The 25119-nt window shown below is 45.0% G+C and overlaps 1 protein-coding gene across 7 annotated transcripts in view; it reads left to right on the forward strand.

Annotated features, from left to right (window-relative positions):
- The first annotated feature begins 1793 nt into the window (after positions 1-1793).
- Positions 1794-25119, forward strand: part of GREB1 (growth regulating estrogen receptor binding 1) — a 159035-nt gene continuing 135709 nt past the window's right edge. For 2 of the 7 annotated variants that reach the window (XM_073022789.1, XM_073022790.1), the window contains exons 1-2: positions 1922-2441; positions 4266-4351. The gene's annotated coding sequence lies outside the window, so the exon portion shown is untranslated. Of the gene's footprint in view, positions 1863-1917; positions 2442-4265; positions 4352-25119 lie in introns of those variants that run through there. The other 5 variants (XM_073022786.1, XM_038006579.2, XM_073022791.1 and 2 more) reach the window with 4 other exon arrangements.

Genomic DNA, 25119 nt, shown 5'->3' on the forward strand with positions numbered 1-25119 from the left:
GAAAAATTTGCTGACCTCTGTTCTATGGGATTTTATCTGCTTGGTAAGACACAAGCTGCCAAAACGTGAAGAGGAAAAAATATAAGGACATTTTTCACAGTGATTATTGGTTTAGCAGTTACAGTAAGTAACCCAAACCATAGAGCAGACATCTGGACTAATGTTAATTTAACGTAATTATTCTGCACGTGTTTTTACTAGAGTGGCTGAAATGAGCTATACCCTAGAAAGAAAAATGCCGTTCAAGAATGTTCACTACAGTCTTGTTTATAATCTCAACTCAAACGTCTATCAACAGAAGAATGTATATATGACTTGTGCCCTACTCATACAACAGAATACTACTTAATAGTTAAAATGAATAAACTAGAGCTATATGTATGATCAGATGGATCTTATAATCTCGAGCAAAACAAGACAAACCGACTGGGTTACAGAATGAAATAGGAACACACGGGAAGTTGTAAAAATCTTCTACATGATTTATGAACACATGCATACGCAGTAATAGTACAAAAACAAGAATGGGATGGTTTGGAAGAGTACTTGGGGTGAGGTGAGGCGGGCTTCCAGGGGCTTTAACGGTACGGCGATATTACGGCGATATTCACGTCTTAAACATTTGAAGCAAGAGTGGCAGGATGTTAGGATTGGCTGGTTCTTGAGCACGTGGGCTCCTTATGTTACTCTCCTAGTTTAGCGTGTGTTTGAAAATTTCACAATGAGAAAAGTCAAATGGGGGTGTTTGAGCTATTTCATAAAGCGAAAAGGAAAATGACGGTGCTGCCAATCAGAGTATGGAGAGCTGCAGGGGTTCACTCAGGCTGCACTTTTACTGAGGACCTGCGGTGTGCTGGCAGGTGCTGGGGCCTATAACCTCACTCCCCGCTTCTTTTGTTTAACCGCCCAGATTCGTGAACTGTGACTTTTCAGGTTGTTCTCAAAGACAGTGGCTGTTAGGCCCAAGGCCCCACTGTGGGTCCTGGGGATGAGTGGCAGGGGCGCAGGGCCGGTTTCCTGACTCCAGTTCTGCCTCTGGCTGCCTCCTGAAAACATAGGGGCCTGTCTTTTGTTTAAAAAAAAGAGAAAGAGAGAGAGAGAAAGGGAAAATAGAAATCTCGAGTTCTCTTTGTTTCCTGCCTCAGCTTCCTCCAGTTTTGCTTCTGCGCTCTTCGCTGGGGGCCACCTCAGCAGCAGCCGCCAGTGAGGACTGAGGGAGTCATCTGAGGTTCGTTCATTTCTTCCTTTATTCACTCATTTTTTCTGACCTGGCTGTCACCAGGGAAAGCTGGCGGGGTTCCACCCGCAGGGGTCCATCGTTCCAGAATCTTCCTTTTCCTCGACCTCAGACTGGGCCCTTCATGGGCCGCTCGCCGACCTCAGCTGTTGGGGACCGGGTCCCCCAATCTCCCGCGGCCTGAGCGGTCGGCGGCGGTGGGGAGAGGGCGGCGGGCGCCCGCGGTCACCGCGCTCGGTCGGGCCCAGTCCCCGCGGCCGAGCGTGAGGGTCCAGGGGCCCCTGGGGTGGAGTTGTAGGGAAGCCTGGGCTCCACTTCTGCTGCCTCACAGCCTTGCCGTGTCCCGTCTGGGCACCTGCGTTCCCAAGCGACAAAATGACCTCGGTCCTCCAAGAGGTCTCCCAACCTCTGTCCAGATTTTCTTCCCCGCTAAGTGCCCTGTCACCGGAAGGGGCGTCCAGTGTGGCCCCGCGGGAATGTCGGGGTGCCTGGGCCCGGGGGTGGGACGGGGCCGCTGCGGGGAGGGCGGCCCCGGGAAGAGGAGGGAGGACGAAGCCACTGCTGAGCGCAGACGGCGCACGGACCCCAGATGCGAGGTTCCTTCCTCCTTTCGGAACCCACGCAGGTGGGCGCGGGAAGGACCCGGCAGCCGCCAGGGCAGGGTCAGCGGGCGGGGCGGCCCAGCACGGCGACCTTCCCTGGGGTGCGGGGAGCCGCGCACGGGATGGGGGAGCGCGTCTTTGCTGGGGAGGAGGGCGGGCGGGACAGGGTAAGACTGGGGTTCCAGGCCTGGGGCGCGAACCCTGGTGGGAGGGCGCGGGGGCTCCTCTCTGTCCCTGTCACGTCCATCCATCGCCGGCCGCCGCTGGGGGTCCCGGCCCCCCGCCCTCCCCCAACCCTTCCCTGGCGGAGGTGCTGGGGCGGCCAAGCCCACCGCCCGGCCCTCCTCTGCGGCCGCCCCGAAGACCCGGAGAAGTGGACCGGAGGGGGCGGCCGGTGTCAGGGGTCGAGTCCTCCGCGCCGGCCGCGGCTCCGGAGATCCGGGCTTTGCCGTGCGCCCCACGCCGTGGCCCGGGCCGGGGCCAGGGCCGGTTGCGGGGCCTGGCGCTGCGGCCGCAAGCGCAGCCTGGAGGCTGGGCTGGCCTCTGTCGGCGGCGGGCGCTCGGGAGCGGGGCCGCGGCGGCCGGAGGACAAAGGGCCCGAGGTAGGAGCGGTCCTGTCGGGCGGCCGCGGGCGGGGTGGGGGCGCGGGGCTGTGCGGGGCTGCTCCGGGCGGGCACTCGGCGCCCGGCAGGGAAGGGGCGCCCCGCCGGACGCGGGCACTTCCTGGCCCTGGTCCCGGGAAGAAGGTGGGAGGTGTCCGGGATCGGCCCTGGCAGCGTGTAGGGACCTGGGTGCTGCCGCTGCCGTGCGCTTGTGCGTGCGTGTGTGCGCGTGAATAGGTGTGCGCCCGCGCGCGTGTGTATGGGTGTGCGTGTGTGCACGTGTGTGCGTGTATGAGTGCGCGCGTGCGTGCATGTGTACGTGAGTATCAGTGTGCATGTGTGTGTGTGTGTGAATGAGAGAGAGAGCACGCGAGGCGCCTGGCGCTTGGCACATGGTGAGCGCTCGGTAGGTGGGAGCTGTGAACAGTGACGGTGATAATCGTATTGCAAGGATGTGTGTGTGTGTGCGTGTGTGTGTGTATCTGCCTCTGTTTAGGGAGACTGTCTGGAGCCCAGTGTGGCAGTCACATGTCCCCAGCACTTGGGACCCGGGAGAAAATTTTGGGGCATCTTTCCTGAGTGGCCCTGGGACGGTGGTTTAGGGGCTCCTGCACTTGAAGAGGCTAGTTCAGGGGAGGTGGGGACTTCCTAATTGGATCCCAGTTTGGGTCCTGGGAACAAAGGCTGCTTCCCTGAAGTACAAGAAGGGGTGTGTGTGTGTGTGTGTGTGTGTGTGTGTGTGTGTGTGTGGCCTGGCCACCGGGGCGCCAGCGGCTGGAGGCTGGGAGAGCCGCCGTTCATACAGAGGGACTCCGGACCATTTTGCTGTCAACTCTCTTTTGATCCCTGGTCTTGAGGACCTGCAAAAAAGAACTACTTACTTTGTATACTGAAGCTTTTCTTTAATAAACTTTTATTAGAGAGTTAAGTGTTACTTCAGGGCTTGAAAGACTTTTTATTATCCCTTTAAAACAATAAATGTGTAAATTTAGCTTGAATAAACACTCTTTTATTCCCAGTGAGAGCACTTTAATTTCTGCATTTAACCTGGGAGTTAGACATGAGGATTCTGAGCTTCATCTTCTGTAAATATTGTGGTCATGCCGCCTGGTTTGTAGCACTTTGTTATTGGGAGTTTTAAAGGCCAATTATACTTCCACTTCTCGATCCTCTTAGGATTTCTTAAATCTCTGGGCAGATTTGCAGAATTGTTTATAAGCAATCCATTGTTTCCAGACCTCTGTTTCTGAGTGCTTTCTCAGAAAAGCTTGTTTCTAGGAAACAAAAACCAAATTTAAAATGTGAAACAAATTAAACGGAACACAGACCAGGAGATCTTTCTACAGGTCTTTTTTTCATGCCAAAATCTGGTTCTTTAAAGTTTGCAATGTTATCTGTGGCATTTCCAGTTCCCAACTGCAGTTCACGAGGGGTTCTGCTGTTCTTTCAGGGGCAAGCACTCTTTCTTGAGAAAGAAGTAAACTCAGGAGCCAGGCGTGGCCGGCTCACACCTGTAATCCCAGCTACTTGGGAGGCTAAGGCCAGAGGACTGCTTGAGGCCAAGAGTTCAAGACCAGCCTGGGCAACATAGTGAGACTCTCATCTCTTTAAAAAAAAAAAAGAAAAAGAAAAAAGTTAGCGGGGTGCGGTGGCACATGCCTGAGGCCTAGCACTTGGAGCCTAAGCTGGGAGGGTCACCTGAGCCCAGGAGTTCGAGGCTACAGTGAGTTATGATCATGCCACTGCACTCCACTGCATAGAGCAGGGGGTGAAGAAAGCTCAGGCTGAAACTGAATTCCATCTTGGCCTTTCTTGTTATTGCAGATGGTTTAAATGGTTTATTGGTGGTTTAAAGTGATTCTGATTCATGAAGATAGCCAATTGGAGCAATACCTGAAATCTTTTGCTGGGTAGGTAATTAGAAGCAACATTTATTTTATTTTATTTTTATCTCATATATATGTGTGTGTGTGTGTGTGCATATATATATTTTTTAATTTTTATTTTATTTTTTATTTTTTTTTGAGACAGAGTCTTGCTCTTTTACCCAGATTGGAGTACAGTGGCACAATCTCAGCTCACTGCCAACCTCTGCCTCCTGGGTTCAAGTGATTCTTGTGCCTCAGCTTCCTGAGTATGTGGGATCCCAAGTGTGCACCTCCATGCCCAGCTAATTTTTGTATTTTTAGTGGAGATAGGGTTTCACCATGTTGGCCAGGCTGGTCTTGCATTCCTGGCCTCAAGTGATCCACCCCCCTCAGCCTCCCAAAGTGCTGGGATTACAAACCAGAGCCACTACATTTGAAACATCTGTGTTTCTCCCTTGTCACTTTCAGTAGGAGAGGTTTTGATCTCAAACAGCCTGTGTAAACGGTTTCTATGCTTGGTACAAAGTTGATACTGTTTCTTTCATTTAGTAAGCAATTTATTGAATGCCTGTGGCATTACAGATGTTCATTCTAGTACTATCATTTTACTTGACATTAGAAACCCCCTTTTAAAGACAACTGTGTTCACTTTGGGGATTCAAAATTTGAATTATTTAGAGATTTCAGAGTATTCTGAGGCTATTTCAGAGTAGAGCTAATGAATGGTTAGAAAATCAGGATGGGAAGAACATAAGTGTAACATAAAGAGAGAGGACAAGCCCCCTGCATGCTGCCCATGCCCAGGCACCATAATCAGGATTGAGAGTGACCAGGACATTTAAAGCAAAGGCTGTGGGATGGGCTGGTGAAGGGAACTTGCTTTCAATAATCTCACCTTTCCCGAATTCTAGCATTCTCTGTTCCAGACTTGGAAAGGAAGCAGTTAGGGCTTTTGAGGGGGCAACTAACCATTAGGGCTGACTTTGGACAGCTCATAGAACTCTGGGTTAGCTATTCCAGAACATCCAGGGGGACCTGTAATTCCTTCGAAATGACTCTAGGCAGTTAACCCTCTCAGCTCTTACACTGCCTTAATGGAGAGTCTTGGAATCTATTGGTTCAGTTTCTGGACATACACATACATTGTGGTACTTTTTAAAAAATTTAGTTCTAATTGTAATTTTTTTAGAGATGAGGTCTCACTATGTTGCCCAGGCTGGTGTTAAACTCCTGACCTCAAGTAATCTTCCTGTCTCAGTCTCCTAGAGCACTGGGATTATAGGCCACCTCGCCCAACTTGATTGTAGTGCTTTAAAGCTAATTACACTAAAAAGGCAGGGGAAGGCTCTCAGAGAAGTAATATATATTTGTGACATAACATAAAATTTAAGAAAATATAGAAGAGTCAAAACAAACAAACAAACAAACAAAAAAACAAAGCCAAGCGTGATAGCTGTCACCTGTAATCCCAACTCTTGTAATCCCAGTGCTTTGGGAGGCTGAAGTGGGTGGATCACCTGAGGTCAAGAGTTCGAGACTAGCCTGGCTAATGTGGTGAAACCCTGTCTCTACTGAAAATACAAAAATTAGCCAGGCGTGGCGGTGTGTGCCTGTAATCCCAGCTACTTGGGAGGCTGAGGCAGGAGAATTGCTTGCACCTGGGAAGTGGGGGTTGCAGTGAGCTGAGATCACGCCATTGCACTCCAGCCCAGGTGACAAGAGTGAAACTCCATCTTGGAAAAACAAACAAAAAAAACCAACCACAGAAATCTATGATTTAGATATAATTACTCTGAACACTGTGGCCTATTTTTATTTTCCCATTATAAAAATGAAATTCTATATGCTTCTAAAAGTTAGTTAAAATTATATTATATGATATAATTTTATATTTCATTTTAATGTAATATATTATGGACATTGCTTATTTCAATATCAATATTTCTTTGACATTATTTTAAATAAAAATTTTATAGTCTATTGTGTTGATAAATTGTAATTTCAGTATTTCTCTAATGGATGCTTGAGCTTTGCCTATCATTTGTACTTTTAATGTTCTTTCTATTTTGGTAAAACATCACTGATTGATGGTAGTATACATTTCTCAAACTTGACTGCTCTTAGGAAGTGACAAAAATATTGAACTTCAGGGACATGAAATGAAAAGAGATGAAGTCTTGCCTCAGTCCTCTTGATCTCGGTGGGTATAATCTAGCTGACTCTTAACTGCCTCTGCTGCTACTGTTCAACCCTGTAGCACAACGGTTGCATTTTGTTTATGCCACAAAATTGTGGGCTTCTTGGGAACAGACACTTATGTCTTAATTTTGTCTGCATCCCTTGAGTGCCCAGCCAAGGCTTGGCATTGTTCAAAACACACTTTTTCTGAGGGAGACGGTATATTTCGGGGTAGTGTGAGAGACTAAGCCCTTCAGAAATGTGCAGTGACAAATCTTGATCCAACTGATTCCGATGACTTCTTTTTGATTATGGAAAATTTCAAACGTGTCCCAAAACAGAAAGATGAGCATTGTGAGCCTCTGTGTTCATCATTCAGCTTCAGCAATTGTCAAGATTTTGTCAACTTTGTTTCTTGTGTTTCCTCCCTCCCCATACCACAACCCTTTTGGGTCACTGTAAAGTAAATCCAAGACATGATATCATTTCATGCCCCCGGTGTTTTTGACCACGAGTTTACATCAGAATCCAATGAGAAGGGAATGTCTTCTGGGGCTCAACAAAAGGAGGTGGACTGGCTGGGAGGTTGTGGAACAGGAAAACTGGTGACCTGGGAGTTAGGGACCTGGTATACTTGTTCAGTTTTTTTTTTTTTTTTTTTTTTTTTTTTTTTTTTTGGAGAGGGAGTCTTCCTCTGCTGCCCAGGCTGGAGTGCAGTGATGCGATCTCGGCTCACTGCAAGCTCCGCCTCCCGGGTTCACGCCATTCTCCTCCTGAGTAGCTGGGACTACAGGCGCCTGCCACGGCGCCCGGCTAAATTTTTTTTTGTATTTTTGATAGAGACGGGGTTTCACTGTGGTCTCGATCTCCTGACCTTGTGATCCGCCCGCCTCGGCCTCCCAAAGTGCTGCGATTACAGGCGTGAGCCACCGCGCCCGGCTACTTGTTCAGTTTTGACCTTGACAGCGGTGCTTCTCTCGGGGCTCAGGTTCTCATCTGCTCCTTCAGGAGGTTGGCCTAGGTAACCTAAAAGCTTCCTTCTGACGTTGACTTTACTGAAGCATACGCTCTGCCTGTCTACTGTGGTGGTTCTCAAATTCTAGTACCTGGACCAGCATCAACGTTGTCAGGAAACTTGTACAAAATGCAGATTCTCTGGCCCCTCCTTAGACTAGCTCGGAAACTCTGGGATGGTGACCAGCAGTCTGTGGTTTAACGAACCCCTCCAGGGGTCTCTGATGGGTGGTCAACCTTAAGAACCACGAATCCATAAAGGTGGCGGAGGAGTCTGTAAGCTCTTAAAATAAAAACAACAGAAACAAAACCACCTGGAAAGTGCGCATTTACTTGCTTGTAGCTCTGTAAGTCAACCGAACGTTAGACTTCTTCCCTCTGTGCAGAATGATATTGGCTGTGGAAGGACAGTGAGATCTTTTGTTGATCAGGAACTCTGAGTGATAGTTAAAGTGATTCATAAAGATTTGGGAAAGAGGCCAGGCGCGGTGGCTCACGCCTGTAATCCCAGCACTTTGGGAGGCCGAGGTGGGTGGATCACCTGAGGTCAAGAATTTGAGACCAGCTTGGCCAACATGGTGAAACTCTGTCTCTACTAAAATTATAAAAATTAGCCAGGAATAGTGATGGGCGCCTGTAATCCCAGCTACTTGGGAGGCTGAGGCAGGAGAATGGCTTGAATCTGGGAGGTGGAGGTTGCAGTGAGCCGAGCCTGCGCCACTGCACTCCAGCCTGGGCAATAAAAGCGAAACTCCATCTCAAAAAAAAAAAAAAAAAAAAAAAGATTGAGAAGTACTTTACATGACATACCACATTTGCAGTGACATGTTTATTTGTTTTATATTTGTCTCCTCCCAGTATGCAACATGTGCGATCAGATCATTTTTGGTCACCCTTGTATCCCAGCACTCAGTACAATGGCTGGCCCATAGAATGTACTCAGTAAATACCTAATGAATAAATGAGCTTTTGTTCTTTAGGGAACTTACCAAACTCTGGATAGAATGCCAAGCCTAATACTAGTAGGAACAATTAGAGAACAATTAAGAATTCAATTTGGGCTGGGTGCGGTGGCTCACACCTGTAATCCCAGCACTTTAGGACACTGAGGTGGGCAGATCACAAGGTCAGGGGTTTGCAGACCAGCCTGACCAACCTGGTGAAACCCCGTCTCTACTAAAAATACAAAAATTAGCCACAAAAATTAGTCGGGCGTGGTGGTGCGTGCCTGTAACCCCAGCTACTTGGGAGGCTGAGGCAGGAGAATTGCTTAAACATGGGGAAGCAGAGGTTGCAGTGAGCCAAGGTTGCGCCACTGCCCTCTGACCTGGGTGAGAGAGCAAGACTCTGTCTTGGGGCAGGGCAGGGGAAGAATTCTACCTTGAAGTTTTGCCCCCAAATGTAGGAGAACTTGAGACAAAAGATCATTTACTTCCGTGTTTCTCAAATAACAGTACTCTATTATGTGCTTAGCAATGTCTTAGATAGACTCCGGCAGAGAACTATGGAGGCAATAAAAGAGAAGAATGAAATAAGGGGCTCATGCATATAAGAGTAGTTCATCGACTTAAATACCTTTCATTCCATTGCCTTTCAGACTCAAGAGTTAGTTGAATAATTATTACTATTATAGCCACCACTACTTGAGAATCTACCACGTAAAAGTATTTTAGGTGAATTGCCACTCTCTTTACAACTCAGCAAAGTTAGAATTCTGATTCCCATTTTATAGATGAGGAACAGGCTCAGCAGTGGCTTGTTACGGCTGAGTAGTATCTGAATGTCAGAACCATATTATTATATATTATAATTGTAGTACAATAACATTTGTATGTTATTTATTTATATATTACTAGATATATAACAAATAATATTGTAATTATATTACAATTATATATTTTATTACAATTATATATTATATATAATTACAATTACATGTTATATATAATTATATCTACACAATTATATATGTTATATATAATTATATGTTATATATAATTACATATGTTATATATGTAATTACAATTATATATGTTATATAAAATTACAATTATATATATTTTATCATATATAATTACATCATATATAATATCATATATAATTTTATCATATATAATTACAATTATATGTTATATAATTGTGATACAATTTTACAGTTTACATGCTACAAAATTTACCTTTTTGGAGAATACAATTCAGTGCTTTTAAATATATTAACAGAGTTGTGCAACTGTCACTGTGATCTAATTCCAGAACATTTTCATTACCCCAGAAAGCGGCCCCAGACCCATTACAGTCGCTGCCTGCATCCCCTCCTCCCAGTCCCTGACCACCATGACTGCCTTTTGCCTCTATGGCATATTTGTCTATTGTGGATATTTCATATAAATGGAACCATGTAATATGTGGACTTTTGTGTCAAACCTCTTTCACTCAGCGTGTGTTTTCAAGGTTTACCCATGTTGTAGCATGTATCAGAACTTTGTTTCTTTATATGGCTGAATAACTTTCCGTTGTATGGAGAGACCACATTTTATTATCCATTCATCAGTCTGATGGATGTTTGGGTTATTTCCGCTTTTTGGTTTTTATGAATAATGCTTGTAGGAATATTCATAAGCAAATTTTTAGTATGGAAACGTGTTTGTCTTTTTCTTTTTGAGACAGAGTCTCACTCTGTTGCCCAGGCTGGAGTGCAGTGGCGCGATCTCAGCTCACTGCAACCTCTGCCTCCCAGGTTCAAGTGGTTCGCCTGTCTCAGCTTCCTGAGTAGCTGGGATTACAGGCATGCAGCAACACGCCTGGCTAAGTTTTGTATTTTTAGTAGAGACAGGGTTTTGCCATGTTGACCAGGCTGGTCTTGAACTCCTGACCTCAGGTGATCCGCCCACGTTGGCCTCCCAAAGTGTTGGAATTACAGGCATGAGCCACTGCATCCGACCTTGGAAATGTGTCTTTAATTCTCTTGGGTATGTACTTTAGGACTAGAATTGCTGGGGCCTATGAGAACTCTAAGTTAACTTTTGGAGGAACTGCCAGGCTGTTTCCAAATTAGCTGCACCATTTTACATGTCTGCCAGCACTGTATGGCGGTTCTCGTTTCTCCACATCCTTGTGCACAGCTGTTACTGTTGGTCTTTTGGCAATAGCCATTCTAGTGGGTGAAGAGGTCTCTCATTGTGGCTCTGATTTGCTCTGGTGTGGATTTTCTGTGGTTTAGATCCACTGTTTTTGCAGGTTTGTATTTTCCCTACTTACATTATATTCTAAGCATTACGAATAAATGAATCAGCATAGCACTGTCTTAATAATTTCCTTGGCATGGTATAAATTTCTGTATCTACTTTTTTCATGATTTAGAAATCTTAAAATACTATCTGCATATTAGCATGCTCAATTTTTGTTTTATTTCTTTTAATACAGCTTCTTTGGTAAAATGTCCAAATCCTGTCAATGTTATCAGAAGAATGACTTATTAGAAGCCTGAGTAAAAGCTAAAGAAATGGGCTAAATTACTCAAAAGCTTACTAAAGGTTTGTAGAAATAAGTCTGAGAGTAGGGCCAATGACCTAATCTTTACCTTTGGGCACAGAATGTAATATGATATGACTGAAATCACAGAGGATTGGAAGCATGTTTTGTCTCTAGCTGAGACTTGGAAGAGCTATTCCACCTTCTTATATCTCCACTTAATCATCTGATAATGACAATAATAATTTCCCAGAATTTTCATAAGTTTGAATATTTTGTTCATGAAAAGTGTTCTTGGCATGTGGTAGGTCTCAAGTAAACATAAGCAGCCTCCCTGTCTGGTTCCCAGGAGTGAGGCTGGAGGCCATAAGTGGCTTAACCCTCTAGTTCCAGGCCCAGCAGCCAGTTTTCTTCAGTTTCTCCTCTTCACCAAGAGCTCATTGACATATTTGGATGCCCAATTTCTGCCTTGTTCCAATGCTTGGTTCTCTGTGCCCAGTTCTGCTAATTACCCTCCTACTGATTAGTTTAGTGCCCCAATCCACTATGTATGTGAGGTCTGGCCATCGCTGTTCCAGCCGCTTTCACTGACTTCTAGTGTCTGCACCCTGACTCGGTGACTATTCCCACTTCTTGGGACAGCCCTTGGTGCTATCAATTTCACGGTCCTCTTCCCTGGATTCCCCATCGCTCTTCCAGCCGTCTGCTTGACTCCCTGCCTGGCCACCATGCATCGTTTCCATGGTCATTGAACGTGGCACTTTACTCTGGGATTGTTCACCTAGCACTGGAGTATCGTCATGGACACACCAGGCCTGAGTGGGCTCTTCCCTCATGCCCACCCCACTTGCTAGAAGCAACCATGCCACATTTGGCTAAGTCTTAAGTTAGGACAGAAACATCCCTCATTCTTTCTTCTCCAAACCCTCAGTATGTTCCATCAAGAAATGCTTGTTGGTTGGTTTGTTTCTTGGTCAGCCATTGAAGACCCAGTCAGCTGTACTCCTGGCCATATGTACAGGATTTCCCCAACAGGAGGATGATAAATTAGGAGCTCAGCTGTGTTATCACAGTCTGGGATCTGGAGCCGGCTTCGTATGGCAGAGGCTCATTCCCTGCTGTGAGAAGTTTGGGATGAGGGGTGGGTTTCTGTGAGACCCTGACCTAGGTCCCCCCTGAGCTGAGTTCCCACTCACTGGGGCCTGTGAGTGTGTGAATGGGGGTGGGGACAGTGGGATTAAAGTTTGCCAGAATCAATGTAAGGGAAGAGAAAAGGGTAAAAGTTTCTTTTGAGGAAAACAGTCTTTCATCTGGACTGTGCCCTAGGGCAGCCCCCTTGAGACTCATACTGGAGGCCTCCTGGGGAGGGAGCTGCAATGAGAAGGTGACCCCTAGTGCCTGTGGGGCCAGCAAGAGTCTCTAAGGCAGTCATGCTAGGCAGTACCCACAGAGGGTATGCCCTAGGAAAATGGCTCCTTATCTGCTGGGGGCCAGTCACAGCTGGAGCAGAGAACAGACAGGAGTAATGCAAACCAGCAAGACTAGGCTTAAACAATGGGACCTGAGGCTCAGCAGCTGGAGATATCCTGTCAGGAAGCAGAGCCCAAGTCCCGGGAAGGGCTGATGGGAGCTGCCGGCCTTGAGCAGTTATCCCAAGATGATTGATCATACAAACCTATCAATAAAGACACCTTGGGTAGCATCCCAACTATATGATTTTCAACTTGGTTATACAATAAGTCCCCACATCATGTTGTCCACAGGCTTGTGGAAACTGCGAGATGAAAGGAAATGAGGTAGGTACTGTATGCCATAGGAACTTGAACCTTGTTTATATCAATTAGCCCAGCAGCCCCCAACCTTTTTGGCACCAGGGTCCAGTTTCATGGAAGACAATTTTTGCACGGACAGGTTGTTGGGGAGGATGAAACTGTTCCACCTCAGATCATCAGGCATTAGATTATCGTAAGGAGAGTGTGACCTGGATCCCTTGTAGGTACAGTTCACAGTAGGGTTCAAGCTCCTATGAGAATCTGTTGCTGCCACTGATCTGACAGGAGGCGGAGCTCAGGTGGTAATGAGAGCAATGGGGAGGGACTGTAAATACAGATGAAACTTTGCTTACCCACCACTCACCTCCTGCTGTGTGGCCTACTTCCTAATAGGCCATGGCCTGGTACTGGTCGGTGCCCCGGGGGCTGGGGACCCCTGAATTAGCCTATGTCAAATTGGTTTCCTTATACAATATGTTATACTGAGCCAGTACTGATGCAAGCTTTTTGAAGGTTGCATTTTCCCCCCCAAATTTTAGAGAGCAGATTTAGTCAGTTCTTTTGACTAGTAAGTCCTTATTGAATGTTTGCTCTGTGCCAGATGTTGCACTGGGCATGGTAAGGGGCACATGAGGTATAAGCTGCAGACTCTGACCTCAGGGGGCAATTTGTAAACTCCAGAGAGGTAAGGTATTGCTATTATCCTTATGAATGGCTACAGACATGAGACAGGTTTAGAGAGAGTAGAATTTGAGCTGGTGTGTTTTGGGGGCTTAGGAGAAATGAATCTGATGGAGAAAAGATGAAAGAAGAAATGAACAGTTGCTGACCTTTTCCCAAGTCCAGGTACCTTAAACAGGCTCCTTCACCACTCCTTACGTGGTATGCTGGAGTGTGGTACCCATTGTAAAGATGAGGAAATGGAGGTGCAAGAAAGCCTACAGACTTACCCAGGGTTGCACAGCCAGCAGATGGTAGGGAACCCATTTTTGTTTTACTCCAAAGTGGGAGAGAGGCTGGACAGAGCCAGGCTGAGAAGATGGGCTGCAGGGGCAGTCTGACCCAGGGGTGCCCTCAACACTGAAGCCGTCTTCCCTGACTTGCACCACAGAGACTCATGAAATTTTGGAGTTATCAGACACCCTCTGGATCCTCTAGTGTGGTTTATAGATGGGCTGTGGCAGCATCACCTGGGAAATCAATAGAAATGTTCGTTCTTGGGCCCCCAGACCCTCTGAATGAGAGCCACCCAGGTGCGTCTTATGGATGCTGACAGTTGAGAAGCATTGCTGTGGATGCTGCTCTAGAGTTGCTCTTGTAAGAGACTGATGGAGGGGGACTTTGGTCTAGAAATCCGGAGTCCTTTCCTGATACAACTGCTAACTTATGGTTTCCTTATTTGGCCATGTCTTTCAATGATGATAATCCTACACCTTTTTAAATGGGAGTGATCTGAGTGGTTAAGCTAATGGGTGTGTAGTTAAGAGCTGGTCACCTGGAGTCCTATAGAGTCGGGGTCAAATCCAAACTCAGTGACACTTGGGCAGGCTACTTAATGTTCTCTAGATCTGTTTCTTTATCTGTGATGTGGTCAATAATCAACACCTCATGGGGTGGCTGCCAAAATCCAGTGGGTTACACATCAGGTGCTTAGACCATTGCCTCATACATGAAAAGAGCCCCCAACTTGTTGTGACTCTTATTATTAGTGTCATCATCACCCATGACCTGTCTTTGGGGCCTGGCCTTAGAGGTGCTCACCGCTGGTGGTGTTCAGTTTTCATGGTTGTCCACACCTCCTGCTCTGTTCTCATGGTGGTTGGTCTGTGTCATTCTGTGACCTTTTAGGAGGAGGGTCTCCCCCGCTTGCCCCTGCACCTGTGACATTGATTGGTCTTCCTGGTCTTCCTGGGGAATCAGGCCTGTTACATCGTCTGCTTGTCTCCACACCTCTTTCTATAGACACATTGCTCATAAGCCATGTTGAGCATCTCACTGGGAAGAAGATTGGTGGCTTTACACCACCAGCTGCTGTCATTGACTAAGTCCCTCCTTTGTGCCAACATTTTACATCAGCACTAAGCTTCACCATAGCCTCAGAATGTAAGGACTAGGGTACACATTCTACAGATGTGTAAACTGAGGCTCAGAAATTTACTAACTGGGTGGAACCATACGAACCTGCCATTTTTGTAGGTGAAAATCGCAGCATATTGGCAATTTCATTCGGTTTAGCCCAGTATTTTTTTCATACAACGTAATTGTTTTTCCACAAAATTTCGAAAAAAATGGCCTTGAGGAAATTTTCTTATTTCTTCTAACCAAACTGTTACCTAAAAGGATGCATTAAAAAAAAAAATAAGTTGGGGTCATGTACTGTTCCAAGCACTTCACGTGTAACTCACTCAATCCTCAGGACAAACTTATGAGGTAGATGGGATTTTTATTATCCTCGTTTTGCAGAGTGGGAAACTGAGGCACACAGACGTTCAGTAGCTTGTCTGAGGTCACACATCTGGGAGATGGCAGAGACAGAGTTTGGACACACACAGTTTGGGCCCGGGTCTGAGCGCCTAGGCTCCGCGTGTACTAGTCCCTCGAATCTTGGTTAGGATAAGCTGCTTTTTTTTTTTTTTGAGTGAACAGGATTTTTGGTGTGGAACTTGGATGAGTAGGGGAAGGAAGGTCCCAGTGTCACTGAGCTCCTCTGTGAGTCTGTGCGTGGCGCTCCTCTTCTGTGTCTTTGCAGCAGCCTTGGGAGGGACGTAACAGCAACCCTGTTTTCCAGGTGAGGATAACCAGACTCAGAGAGGGTAAGGAGGTTACAGCTCCAAAAAGCGGCACGGCTGGGGTTTGAGGCTGTGCCTGACTGTGAGGCTGGCTCTCCTTATCCGTGGTGCTTCCTCCCTCTCCGCACGCAGTGGAGGTGCTGCTGGGACTGTCCTTGAGTCTAGCAGATGCATCAGCCTCTTTACTTCCTCCCAGAAACGCCCAACCTCCTGTGCTCGCTCTGTGGAGATCAGCCACCGGCCACTGTGCGCTGATCCCAGCTCACAGGGATGCAAATGCCTTTCAGATTTGGGCTGGGGTCACCAACAGGGTCTTCTTTCAATGATTCGATCACCATGGACGGGAACAAAAATGCCTTGTTAGGATGTGAACCCTCTTGGTTTATATTTGTCTCAGGTCATTTACATGAGTGAAAAGGACTGGCTCTGACCTGGCCTTTGGATGCTCCCTTCTAATCCCCATTAATATTGTATAAAGGTTGCAAATACCCAGAGAGATTTCTCACACAGGAGACAATGGCAAGCAGCAGCGACTTATCTTCCGCACCCCACCACCCCTTCACATGTCTGACGAACAAGGGGGAGGTCTGGTGAAAGGATGCTCTGCTGCTCAGGTCGCACAGGGTTATGACAAGCTGCTAGCAAGAAGAATATTGTTAAACTGCTGATCTATAGTATTTATTACATTTTAATTCAAATTTTCATTTCGAGATAATGGTAGATTTACATGCACTTGTAAGCAATCATACAGAGGTCTCGTGTACCCTATACTCAGTTTCTCCCAGTGATAACATTTTGCAAAACTATCATATACTATGGCAACATTGATACAGTCAAGATACAGAATAGTTCCATCCTGATAAAGACCCCTCATGTTGCTCTTTTATTTATTTATTTATTTATTTTGAGTTGGGGTCTCACTGTGTTGCCCAGGCTGAAATTCAGTGGCATGATCGTAGCTCACTGCAGCCTTGAACTCTCATGCCTGGCTAATTAAAAACATTATTTTGATAGAGATGGGGTCTCAGTTTGTTGCCCAGGCTGGTCTTGAACTCCTGGCCTCAAGTGATCCTCCTGCCTTGGCCTCCCTAAGCACTGGGATTACAGACGTCAGCCACTGTGCCTGGCCTGTGCTGCCCTTTTATAGCTGTGGTTAATTCTCTTTCCCACCCCTGGCAATTGGTGATCTGTTCTCTATCTCTATAATTTTGTCAATTCAAAAATATTATATAGATGGAATTATATAGTATGCGACCTTTTGAGATTGGCTTTTCTTTTTTCCTACTCATTGTAATTCTCTGGAAATTCATCAAGGTTGTTTTAAGTATCAATGGTTCATTCCTTTTTATTGCTGAATTGTCTTTCATGATACTGATGCACCACAGTCCGTTGAACCATGAACTTGTTGAAGGATATCTGAGTTGTTTCCAGTTTTTGGCTCTTATGAATAAAGCTAGTGTGAACATTTGTGTACAGGTTTTTGGGTAAACATATGTTGTAATTTCTATGGGATAAATATCCAAGAGTGCAATTGCTGGGTCTTATTTTAGTTGTGTATTGTGTATTTAATTTTGTAAGAAACTATAAAAGAGTTTTCCAAAGTGACTGTACCATTTCACACTCCCACCAGCAATGTGTGAGGATCCAGCTTCTCTTTGTCCTTGCCAGCATTTGATGGTGTCACTGTTTTTTATTTTAGCTGTTATGATAGATGCATAGTGATGTCATATTGTGGTTTTAATTTGTATTTTCCTATTGACTAATGACACTGAACATCTTTTCATGATTTATTTGCCATCTGTATATCCTCTTCAGTAAAATATCTCTTCATGTCTTTTGCCCATTTTCTAATCGGCTTCTTTTGCTTTGTTATACTATTGAGTGTTGAAAGTTTTAAAATATATATATATGTATATATATATTCTAAGTACTAGTCCTTTGTTCTGTATGTGGTTTGCAAACATTTTCTTCCATTCTTCAGTGTGTCTTTTCATCCTCTTAACAGGGTCTTTTGCAGAGCAAAACTTTTTTTTTTTTCTTTTTTAAGACAGGGTCTCACTGTGTCACCCAGGCTGGAATGCAGTGGCATGAACACAGCTCACTGCAACCTCAAACTCCTGGCAGAGCAAAACATTTTAATTTTTATGAAGTCCAATGTATCCACTTTTTATTTTATGGATTGTACTTTTGACGTCAAATTTTAAAACTCTTTAGGCCTAGATCATAAAAAATTTGTTTTTTTCCAGAAATGTTATAGTTTTATGTTTTATGTGTAGGTCTGTGATCCATTATGAGTTAATTTTTGTAAAAGGTTTAGGTTTTGTAAAAGGTTTAGGTCAAGGTTCATTTCTTTGCCTTTAGATACCCCGTTGTTCCAGCAACAGTTATTGAAAAGGCTGTCCTACGATGGATTGCTTTTGCATTTATTTATTTTAAGATTTTAAGAATTCCTGCTTTTTATTATCAAGTCGAATATAGAGGGACACAACAGTGCCTTAAGTTTGCATAATAAATTATGATGTTCACATAGCGAATTCTAGGCTTCAAGAGGACCACAAAGACTGCTCAGCTTCGGGACACTGTGAGTCAGAACTGGGGGGCAGTGAGGTGGGGACGTGGGTCAGGGGACAGCCAAGCTGACTGGGTGATGGGAGTCTGGGTTCCTATGTAGTTTTGTGGCTGGGCAGCTGGGCAGCCTGCCTGCCTGGGGAGAGGGTGGTGACACTTGGCATCCTGGGCTGATCTGGGGCATACTGACCCACGGGTGGAGCTGACCTTGTGGTAGGCACAGGCATGACTGGGCTGGGTGCCCACTTTGTCTCCTTTGTCAGTTGCAGACCCGCCGGAACTGCTGACTGATTTCAGTTGTCAGTCCCTGTGACGTCTCTCCCAGCCCCAAATGTGGCATAGAGCCGCTGGCTGCTTAAAAACCTGTGCAGAGAGCACGTGGAACTCAAGTGCTATTTTGGAAGCGTGGGCTTTCATTTGAAAAAATGGTTATGATTTTAAAATGTTTCATTACACAAACATGTTCATGGTGGGGGGAACATAAAAAGCACAGATAAGCAAAATGTATCTGCAATCCCCATAAACACAGAAGTATTATTAATTGTGAAAGGCAGATTGTCTTTTTTGTATATTTCTTTCCAAAACTCCATTCTCACTCCAGTTGGGTCATGAAGACACAAAGCTGGTTTGGAAAAAAGGAAACGTCTTTTCAGTGGCTGAATCTGGAGAGACTGTTTGACACCGCTGACCGTGCTGCAAATGAGGCCTTTGTGTGTGGGTGCAGGGGTCAGCCTGGGAAACAGCAACAGCAAGGGGTGGGCGCACACAGGCTGGCTGCAGCCAGTGCTATGAGAATGATCTTTTGTTTCGGCTGGTCGGCCGTCCAGGATGAAGGCTGAGAACATCAAAGACATGTCTAAACACTGTTATCTGGCCATGTCCTTTGCCCTGACTGTGTAAGGGGTCTCTCCATGGGGAATAGAGCCCTGAGCTTAGCTTCTACTGTGCTGTTAATTTCAGGCAAGAGCAGATCAATAATATTTGCATTAGCTACTTACATTGGTCCCTTTTGTTCTGAGGAAAATTTGTTGATTTATTTATCTGATTAAAGTAATTAAAAATCACTTTCTTCACATCTCAAAAATTACATGTGTTAATTGCAGAAAACTTATAAAACATAGAAGAATGCAAAACAAAAAACAAATTCCTCTACCTGGACATGACTGTTGTTAGCATTTTGGGAGATTCTTCATATCCTTTTAATGTAGATATGCACATTTTACAAAAAAAGGCTATCATATTGTACATAACAACTTTTCTGTGGGTCTGCTAGGAACCTGTATCCATGTCATTACTGTAAGCATTCTACTACTCAAATTTTAATATCTGCAGATATCAGATATCCTTTTACATCATTTCTTTATATTATAGAATTATTGCTTTAAAAAAATTGAAATGGTATTGTTGCCCTTTCTGATTCATAAAGTATTCTTTTTTTTTTTTTGAGGCAGAGTCTCGCTTTGTCACCCAGGCTGGAGTGCAGTGGTATCATTTCAGCTCACTGCAACTTCTGCCTCTCGCGTTCAAGCAATTCTCCTGCTTCAGCCTCCTGAGTAGCTGGGATTACAGGCATGCACCACCATGCCTGGCTAATTTTTAAAAATTTTTATTTATTTATTTATTTATCTGAGATGAAGTCTCACTCTGTTGCCCAGGCTGGAGTGCAGTGGCGTGATCTCAGCTCACTGCAACCTCCGCCTCCCGGGTTCAAGTGATTCTCCTGCCTCAGCCTCCTGAGTCGCTGGGATTACAGGCATGTGCCACTACACCTGACTAATTTTTATATTTTTAGTAGAGACAGGGTTTCACTATGTTGGCCAGGCTATTGAACTCCTGACCTCAGGTGATCCACCCGCCTTGGACTCCCAAAGTGCTGGGATTACCAGCGTAAGCCACTGTGCCTGGCCATTTTTTTAATTTTTATTTTTAATAGAGACAGGGTTTCCCCATGTTGGCTAGGCTGGTCTCGAACTCTTGACCTCAAGCGATCCACCAGCCTCGGCATCCCAGCTGGGATTACAGGCACGAGCCACTGGGCTGGCCTGATTAGTAAAGTATTCTTATTGCAGCAACAAAAATGTTGCAAGTAAAATTACGTACTTGATTTACAGGAAAGACTCAAATGTGTCCTTCAAGTAAGGGACTGTTACTTATTAGGGAAGATGGTTTCAGCAGCTGGGAAAGCGGGAATCACAGAGCTTTACTCAGCTTTCATGAGCAAATAATGGGTACTTTACATATTGACAGCAGGGAATGTTAAGATTCCCAACCAACTACGGGACTTCTGTGAGAGCAAGTCAGAGTAAGAGCAATGGCAGAATAAACGAAACAGAAAGTGGAGAGAGTGACGGGCAAACTGCAGTTGGGTTGAAATGCTAGCATGAGATGTAAGAAAGGCTAGCAGTTCAGGACACACCATTTCACTCCCCAGTTCAAACTATGACGTGACTTGAATGTGGTACAGAACCAGTGTCCCATCTCAGGGTCTTAGATAAGGTAGTGACAAGCTCTGTCTTTCCTCCACTGCCCAGTCCCTTGAAGGTAGGAATCAGGGATCCATCATCTGGGCACCCATCATCTGGGCACCCATGGGACCTGAACTGAGTACTGCAGCTTCGGCCAGTGAACACATTCAGTTTTTTTCCTGAAGGGACACTATTTAATCAGCTGTGTTCCCTGCTGACTTTGCATTTATCCTGTCATGTCGTGGGTATTTTGAGTAAATCGAAGCAGTGGTGGTGGGGAGCTGAGAGACAGAAGGGTGGGCCCGAGAGGGCAGGTGGGATTCTTGATCCTGAAATGTTTTAGACACATTTGCTGCTGATCTCCGAGTTACCGTGACCCGGCTCATTTAAGACAGAAGGTGCTGCTTTTTTTTTTTTTTTTGAGACAGAGTCTCGCTCTGTTGCCCAGGCTGGCTCACTGCAACCTCTGCCTCCCAGGTTCAAGCGATTGTCCTGCCTCAGCCTTCCAAGTAGCTGGGACTACAGGTGTGTGCCACCACGCCAGGCTAATTTTTGTATTTTTAATAGAGACGGGGTTTCACTTTGTTGGCCAGGCTGGTCTCGAACTCCTGACCTCAGGTGATATGCCTGCCTCGGCCTCCCAAAGTGCTGGTATTGCAGATGTGAGCCACTGCGCCTGACCAAGGTGCCGTTTTTATATGCTGTTTTGTATTTTTTAGGAAGATAATTTCAAGATGTGTCCAACCTCAAACACATGTGAAGTGCCTACTTCCTGTGAGGTCCTTCCTGTGTTTTGTTAATTTTCAAGCATCATACTCAGAGTTCCCTTTTTATTTATGTTTGTGCTGAACTGATTTCTTACTTATTAGAGCCTGGATTTCCTCTTTTTTTTGTGAGATGGAGTTTTGCTCTTGTCACCCAGGCTAGAGTGCAATGGTATGATCTCAGCTCACTGCAACCTCCACCTCCTGGGTTCAAGTGATTCTCTTGCCTCAGCTTCCTGAGTAACTGGGATTACAGGTGTGCACTACCACGCCTGGCTAATTTTTGTATTATTAGTAGAGACGGGGTTTCACCATGTTGGCCAAGCTGGTCTCAAACTCTTGACCTCAGGTGATCTGCCTGCCTTGGCCTCCTAACGTTCTGGGATTGCAGGCATGAGCCACCGCATCTGGCCCTCCTTTTTTTTTTTGTTTTTTGAGACAGGGTCTCAGTCTGTTGCCTAGGCTGGAGTGCAGTGGTATGGTCACAGCTCATTGCCTTGACTTCCCTGGCTTAAGCAATCCTCCCACCTCTGCCTCCTCAGTGGCTGTTACTACAGGCATGCACCACCACACCTGGCTAATTTTTTTTTTTTTTTTTTTTTAGAAATGCGGTCTCGCCATGTTGCCCAGGCTACTCTTGAACTCCTGGGCTCAAGTGATCTGCCTGCCTTGGCCTGCCAAAGTGCTGGGATTCCAGGCATGAGCCACTGTGTCTGGCCGGATTTCTTCTTCATTTTACAGAACTAGTGCAATTTGGGGCTTTCCTCAGATCACATATTTGATCCTTTAATAGTTTATCTTTATTTGGATAAACTATTAAAGGAGCAAATAACTATTTACAAGACAGTTTAACTTGCAAGGAGCAAGATAAACTCTTACTTTATTATCTATTTTATATACAAATATGAAAATATTTATTGACCTCAAATATTGTACCAAGTACTTTATTATGTGTCTACATCTATTTTATGTGTTATTTTATCTGGAGCACTTCCTGTAGTGATGTCACAGGTGGAAGGATTACATAATTTAACTGTGTTAACAAGTCCAGGAGGTGAGTTTCGTTACTGTCTCATAGTTGAGGAATGGGGGCTTAGAAAGCACCAGTGATAAGGCCACACAGAGAGGAAGGGGTGGAACTGAGATTCATATGAAGTCCATGCGACCTCTAGTCTGTGTTGTTGCTATGGGGCTGTCCAGCTTCATGGCTCATGTTGGAAAGGAGAAAGGGAGGGAGGCTACTGCAGAGGTGCCTGGTAAGAGTGACTTTCAGAGGATGAGGAGACCAATGTTCTAGTCATGTGGGGCTTGCAGAAACCACTCTCATCTTATTTCCCCATCTGGCTTGGCTGTTGTACATGGCCCCAGACAGTAAAAAGAAAGAAACGTTCCTGATGAGGGGAAGTCCCCTTTTCCCCTCCGTCATCCCAGAGGGACAATTCTCATGAGTGTGGCGTGGCTTGTTTCTGCCCAGATTTTCACACGTTTCTTACATAAATCTGTATCTATTGCTTTGAGTGCTTACATTTTTTGGGGTTGTAAATGGCATTGTTCGTATTCACATTATTGATAGATGTAGTTCATTTTAGCTGATCTTTGGTATCTGGTAGTGTGAATATGTATCACTGTTTTCTTTTTATCCCTCTAATGGTAGACATTTTCATTGTTTTCTTTTTTATGATATTTTGACAAATGTTGCTCTAATCATCCTTTTGTATCTCTTCGTGTCAGTAGGGGGGTTTCTAGGAGCGGAATTGCTGGGTTACATGGTATATGCACTTCCACTTTGAGTAGGCACTGCCAAATTGCTCGCTGGTGTGGCCAGGCTAATACATGCCTGGCGGTGGCGGATAAGTGCTTCTTCCCTCACATTTTTGCCAACACTAAATATTGTTGGGCTTCTTAATTTTGGCCACTTTCCAAGTGTGGAATGATGATTCGAGCTTTGATTGCTGGTGAGATTGCTCACGTCTGGTTATCTGAGGGTTAGCAGAGCAAGATAACCTTCCTGTTTTTTGCCTATTACATATTCTGACTTTAACAAGTTTTCCACAATATTCAGCATTCCAGTAGTTCCCCCTTGTCCATGGGATATATGTTCCAAGATTCCTAGTGGATGCCTGAATCCATGGATAGTACTGCACTATATATGTATGTGTGTGTGTATATATATGTGTGTGTGTATATATAGTGTTTCTTCCTATATGTACACACCTAAGGTAAAGTTTAAGTTATAGATTAGGCTCAGTAAAATATTAATAACTAATAATTAAATAGAACAATTATAGCAATATACTGTAATAAAAGTTAAGCGATTGTGGTTTCTCTCCTTCTGTCTCTTACTGTACTGTACTCACCCTTCTTCTTGTGATCTGTTGACATGAGAACTGAGATGGGTCATAAGTGACTAGTGGTCATGGGTGGGTGGTATCCACAGTGTGGCCACTCTGGACAAAGGAGGTTTACATCCTCGATTGGATGGAGCGGGAAGGTGGGAGATTTTATCATGCTACTAAGAATGACATGCAATTTAAAATTTACGACTTATTTTTGGAATTTTTCATTTAATATTTTCAGACCTTGGAAAACTGAAACCGTGAAAAGTGAAACTGTGGATGTGGGTCTTTAAAGCAATTTTTAAAGCAATTTTTAATAGAGATATAATTCACATAACATAAAACTCACTATACTGAAGTGATTTTTAGTAGATTTACAAAGTTATGCCACCACTTCCATGAACTCCAAAATACTTCCATTACCCAAAAATAAACCTTGTGTCTATGAGCAGGTAGTTTCCATTCCTTCCTTGCTCAGAAACCACGAATCTACTTTCTGTCTCTATGGATTTTGCTTATTTTGGACATTTCGTATATTTGTGTGTAGGTTCTTTCACCTGGTGTAATGTTTTCAAGTTTCATCCATGTTGCAGCATGTAATAGCACTTTATTCCTTTTACTGACTGAATAACATTCCATTGTATGGATAGATCACATTTCTTTTTTCCAAATATTGGTTGATAGACATTTGGGTTATTTCTGCTTTTTGGCCATTATAAATAATTGGACATTACTTTTTGGTTTTCATTCCTACACTATTCATTGAGCCCTTTCTTGTGCCAGACACAACACACTTTGGGCCACCTTATTGGCTCTGAGCAAAAACTGCCTTGCAAGATAGGTGTGATCACATTCTTTTTATTTTATTTTGTTATTTTTTTTTGAGATGGAGTCTTGCTCTGTTGCCAGGCTAGAGTGCAGTGATGCCATCTCAGCTCACCGCATTCTCCGTCTTCCAGGTTCAAGTGATTCTTCTGCCTCAGCCTCCTAAGTAGTTGGGACTACAGAAGCGTGCAACCACGTCCGGCTAATTTTTGTATTTTTAGTAGAGACAGGGTTTCACCATGTTGGCCAGGCTGGTCTTGAACTCCTGACCTCAAGTGATCCACCCGCCTCAGCCTCCCAAAGTGCTGGGATTCCAGGTGTGAGCCACCACACCCGGCGGGCGTCATCACGTTCTACAGAGATGGGGACGACAGCAAGGGGAGTGTCAGTCAGTCTCCCAGCCTGCACTTGATCATGCTTCTCCTGTGCTTACAATCTCTGTTAATGGCTTTGTGTGCTCTTGCGGTGGAGAGCACATTCTGTCATGGTGCCTGCCAGCTCCTTCCTGTCTCTCCAGCCACTCATCCTTACACTGTCCCTGGCCACCCTGGACAGAGCTAGAGTTTTTCACACAAGCAGTTCTCTGAGAGTTTGTCCCACATCCTCAGGGATGTGAAGAATTCAATAA

This window comes from Chlorocebus sabaeus, chromosome 14, assembly GCF_047675955.1.
Source record: "Chlorocebus sabaeus isolate Y175 chromosome 14, mChlSab1.0.hap1, whole genome shotgun sequence".
NCBI classification, from domain to species: domain Eukaryota; kingdom Metazoa; phylum Chordata; class Mammalia; order Primates; family Cercopithecidae; genus Chlorocebus; species Chlorocebus sabaeus.